Raw genomic sequence first — 5,590 nt, 5'->3', positions numbered from 1 at the left:
TTGGGTTTACCTCCCGCTGCTCGCCGCGGCCCCGGCGGCACAATCGTTAAGTCAAACGGATTTTTCGGCTCACCCAGCGCGGCAGGCGCTGCAAGCGGCGTCGAGTCCCCCCCTCCCTCATCGCCCCGGGGCGAGGGGGCTGAGGGGGGGGAAGGGGCCGGTCCGTCCTTCCGGCCATGGTCGGGGCAGGGCGGTAGCGGCGGCAGCGGCGCCGTGGCTGATATATCAAGATTAGGGGCTGGTCCGAGAGCTGCAGCGGCAGACGCCGCAGCCACACGCTCACTACTCATCTCCTGTAGTGTCTCTCGGATTAATTTCCATAGCGTGGTGTAACCGCTCACTTCTCTTGCCGACTTTCCTCCATCACTGACCGAGTCCCATAGCTGTTTCCCTATGGCTTCCCAGGTAGCGGCTTCAAATACACGCCCTGCACTGGGGATAAGTCCCTTCTCTCGGCTCCACTTTAACAAGCCTTCTAATGCGGACTTGTCATATTTTATCCCTCTCACAGAGAGGATCAGTTGGAGGAGTTTTACTACTGCTTCCTCGTCTCTAGTAAGCCTCCACCCCCATTCCTCCCTGCGGCTGCCTTTCGCAGATCATTAGCCACCTCCCGCGGCTCCCTATACTCAGCCGCCTCTCGCGGCTCCTTAAGGGTACAGCGCGCTGATTCTCACCTTCAGACACCGGGGCAGCGTCTGGCTGAATTTCGACCGGCTTTCCCACGATAATACTTCACCAAGTCCCCTTTGGACTTGTGCTAATTTGATTTAGGTCCCTGTTCGGGCGCCAGATGCAGAAGATTGATGCGGGAGTTAAACGCATGCAAACCATCACACAGTGATTAAGCAATGCCTACTTTAATATGGTGGACAAGCCTTTTATAATGCAGGTGAAAATCACAAGATACAATCACATGGTACAATTCTTTCTGACTGGACAGTTAGCTTTGCACATTCTCCTTAAGCTCTCTTCTGATTGGATGAGAACTGCCACATCGACATTGTACAACCTTCTTCTCTGTCCAGGCCAACACCCTGAAGATGTTTACCTTCCTGGGTTCTTCCTCATTCTTCCAGGGTCAGTCCCTCGTCACATCCTTCTCATATGCAGGATTGCTCACACGTCCATTTTCTTGCAGGGACTCCTTCTGAATCCCCACACTCCGGCACCTCCCTGGGCAGCTCATTCCAATGCCTAACAACCCGTTCTGTAAAGAAATGCTTCCTAATATCCAGTCTAAACCTTCCCTGGTGCAACTTGAGGCCATTACCTCTTGTCCTATCGCTTATTACTAGGTTAAAGAGACTCATCCCCAGCTCTCTGCAACCTCCTTTCAGGTAGCTGTAGAGGGCGATGAGGTCTCCCCTCAGCCTCCTCTTCTCCAGACTAAACAACCCCAGTTCCCTCAGCTGCTCCTCGTACGACATGTGCTCCAGACCCTTCACCAGCTTCGTTGCCCTTCTCTGGACACGCTCGAGTAATTCAATGTCCTTTTTGTAGTGAGGGGCCCAAAACTGAACACAGTAATCGAGGTGCGGCCTCACCAGTGCCGAGTACAGGGGCAAGATCCCTTCCCTGTCCCTGCTGGCCACGCTATTTCTGATACAAGCCAGGATGCCATTGGCCTTCTTGGCCACCTGGGCACACTGCTGGCTCATGTTCAGCCGGCTGTCAGTCAACTCCCCCAGGTCCCTCTCTGACTGGCAGCTCTCCAGCCACTCCTCCCCAAGCCTGTAGCGCTTGTAGGCTCAGTTTTGGGGCCACTCCTATTTAAGATCTTTATTGATGATCTAGACGAGGAGATTGAGTGCACCCTCAGTAAGTTTGCAGATGACACCAAGTTGGGTGGGAGTGTTGATCTGCTTGAGGGTAGGGAGGCTCTGCAGAGAGATCTGGACAGGCTGGAGCGATGGGCTGAGGCCAACTGGAGGAGTTTCAATAAGGCCAAATGTCGGGTGCTGCACTTGGGCCACAACAACCCCCAGCAGCGCTACAGGCTTGGGGAGGAGTGGCTGGAGAGCTGCCAGTCAGAGAGGGACCTGGGGGAGTTGACTGACAGCCGGCTGAACATGAGCCAGCAGTGTGCCCAGGTGGCCAAGAAGGCCAATGGCATCCTGGCTTGTATCAGAAATAGCGTGGCCAGCAGGGACAGGGAAGGGATCTTGCCCCTGTACTCGGCACTGGTGAGGCCGCACCTCGATTACTGTGTTCAGTTTTGGGCCCCTCACTACAAAAAGGACATTGAATTACTCGAGCGTGTCCAGAGAAGGGCAACGAAGCTGGTGAAGGGTCTGGAGCACATGTCGTACGAGGAGCAGCTGAGGGAACTGGGGTTGTTTAGTCTGGAGAAGAGGAGGCTGAGGGGAGACCTCATCGCCCTCTACAGCTACCTGAAAGGAGGTTGCAGAGAGCTGGGGATGAGTCTCTTTAACCTAGTAATAAGCGATAGGACAAGAGGTAATGGCCTCAAGTTGCACCAGGGAAGGTTTAGACTGGATATTAGGAAGCATTTCTTTACAGAACGGGTTGTTAGGCATTGGAATGAGCTGCCCAGGGAGGTGCCGGAGTGTGGGGATTCAGAAGGAGTCCCTGCAAGAAAATGGACGTGTGAGCAATCCTGCATATGAGAAGGATGTGACGAGGGACTGACCCTGGAAGAATGAGGAAGAACCCAGGAAGGTAAACATCTTCAGGGTGTTGGCCTGGACAGAGAAGAAGGTTGTACAATGTCGATGTGGCAGTTCTCATCCAATCAGAAGAGAGCTTAAGGAGAATGTGCAAAGCTAACTGTCCAGTCAGAAAGAATTGTACCATGTGATTGTATCTTGTGATTTTCACCTGCATTATAAAAGGCTTGTCCACCATATTAAAGTAGGCATTGCTTAATCACTGTGTGATGGTTTGCATGCGTTTAACTCCCGCATCAATCTTCTGCATCTGGCGCCCGAACAGGGACCTAAATCAAATTAGCACAAGTCCAAAGGGGACTTGGTGAAGTATTATCGTGGGAAAGCCGGTCGAAATTCAGCCAGACGCTGCCCCGGTGTCTGAAGGTGAGAATCAGCGCGCTGTACCCTTAAGGAGCCGCGAGAGGCGGCTGAGTATAGGGAGCCGCGGGAGGTGGCTAATGATCTGCGAAAGGCAGCCGCAGGGAGGAATGGGGGTGGAGGCTTACTAGAGACGAGGAAGCAGTAGTAAAACTCCTCCAACTGATCCTCTCTGTGAGAGGGATAAAATATGACAAGTCCGCATTAGAAGGCTTGTTAAAGTGGAGCCGAGAGAAGGGACTTATCCCCAGTGCAGGGCGTGTATTTGAAGCCGCTACCTGGGAAGCCATAGGGAAACAGCTATGGGACTCGGTCAGTGATGGAGGAAAGTCGGCAAGAGAAGTGAGCGGTTACACCACGCTATGGAAATTAATCCGAGAGACACTACAGGAGATGAGTAGTGAGCGTGTGGCTGCGGCGTCTGCCGCTGCAGCTCTCGGACCAGCCCCTAATCTTGATATATCAGCCACGGCGCCGCTGCCGCCGCTACCGCCCTGCCCCGACCATGGCCGGAAGGACGGACCGGCCCCTTCCCCCCCCTCAGCCCCCTCGCCCCGGGGCGATGAGGGAGGGGGGGACTCGACGCCGCTTGCAGCGCCTGCCGCGCTGGGTGAGCCGAAAAATCCGTTTGACTTAACGATTGTGCCGCCGGGGCCGCGGCGAGCAGCGGGAGGTAAACCCAAAACTTCACAATCAGGCGCTGAAAGCACCGGAAGGGTGTCTGATGCCAACCGGAAAGCGACTGAGGAGAAACCGAAAGAGACCAAAGACGCCAGTAGTGGGCGGGACCCAGGCGAGGGCGGGGGTACAGAGGATTTGTGCCCGCCCCTCCCACCCTCACAGAACAACCCCTCGGGAGAAGAGAGCCCCGCCTCACAAGCCGGCTCTGCAGACATTGAAACCTTACTCCTGCACATTGTAGACAAGCTTGACAACTTGACTGTATCACAGGCAGAGAAGAGGGAGCAGAAATCATATACCTTTTCGTCAAATACGGGACCACAGCCATCTGCTCCTCCTGATCCATCGCTCGAGTATGCAGTTCCTGTGCCTGCTACTGTGCCCTCATCATCTCACCCTGCAGCTTCGCATCTTTTTTCTTCACAGGCGCAGAGTGCCTCTGCAGCTACACGCCGATGGAAAGGAGTTCTTAGAGATGCTATAATAGAAGGGTCTTTTATCCCAGAAACCGTACAAGCATTTCCAGTTTCCTTTAATACTGTTACTGGCGCCAATGAGTGGGACCCCTTAGATTGGAAATTGCTTGAAAAAGCTAGGGCTTCAGTAATCCAAAATGGTCTTCATCACCAATTGACCAAACAAATCATTAACTATATCTTCTCATCATCGTTGTTAATTCCAAAAGATATTGATCAAATAGCAGCAGTTATTTTAACTCCATCTCAGAAAATGTTATTTGAAAGCGCATGGTCGAAGTTAGCTAATGAAGAACAGGTTCGTCCGCGCCCACAGGGTGATCCCCTTCATCTTGTCCAAGCACAAATGCTATTAGGTACAGGGCCCTTCACCGCAGTAGATCTACAGGTCAATCTCTCTAATGAAGTGTTACGGCTATCACAGTCAGGCCCTACTGTCTGTACCTGACACAGAAGGGAAGAAACAGGACAAGTTTGTAACAATAAAACAGGGACTTAATGAACCTTTTTCAAAATATGTAGATCACCTTTATCACTCCCTAGAACAACAATCTGACATGACCCTAGAGATGAAAGAAAAGATGTTCAAGTTAATGGCCTTTGAAAACGCTAACCCATCTGTCCGGCACCTGATAGCAACCCTCCCACATGGAGCATCTGTAGCTGATATGATTGAGTTAACCAACCGAGGAATGCAACAGGCTGATGTTGCAGCCTATGCCGCTGCAGGGCGTGACGTGGTTGTACCATGGTGAACACTATAAAACAAAGAAGGGGGAATTTCCTGGACGCACCACATAATCAACTAGCGATGGCTTTATATATTCTTAATGGTGTTTTGATGTTTGTAGTGTTTGTCATTTTATGTTGTGCCAGTGACAAGTGTAAGAGGCCTCTTTGTATGATTGTTCTGCATGTGTGAGACGCAGCCCAGCTGCAGCTGTAGACACTCAGGAACCAGCCGCAGGTGCTGTGGATGCCCCTGTGCCAACAGTTCGAGATATCTTCAACTGATCATTTAAGCAAAATGTAGGATGTAATGCTATAAGAATGTATGTATTCAGCTTTCTTCGTTTAGCAATATTAAGAATTAAGGACTCAAGTGTTTAACCTTATTAGAAACTCCCTTGGTTTTCCCCCTTGAGTGGTGGCCAGGCTCTGGGTAGAACCCAACAGGAGGGTGAAATCAGATGTTTCCGCTCAAAGAAAATTGCCAGTTATTTTGGCCTGTTGATTTAGAGGCTGGACCTGCTTGCAGCGATGTTGGATGCCTCACCTACGGATGGACGCATCGCGTAGGATTTCCGGTTTGCGAGGAAGGGCACTCTAAATTCTCGCTGCATCCAGGGTTCCCCAGCAATTGCGGATCTGAATGTTAGTACC

The sequence above is a fragment of the Strix aluco genome, unplaced genomic scaffold (genome assembly GCF_031877795.1).
Source record: "Strix aluco isolate bStrAlu1 unplaced genomic scaffold, bStrAlu1.hap1 HAP1_SCAFFOLD_199, whole genome shotgun sequence".
Taxonomy (NCBI): Eukaryota; Metazoa; Chordata; class Aves; order Strigiformes; family Strigidae; genus Strix; species Strix aluco.
The sequence above is the reverse complement of the archived record's forward strand: the minus strand, read 5'-3'. Positions refer to the sequence as shown.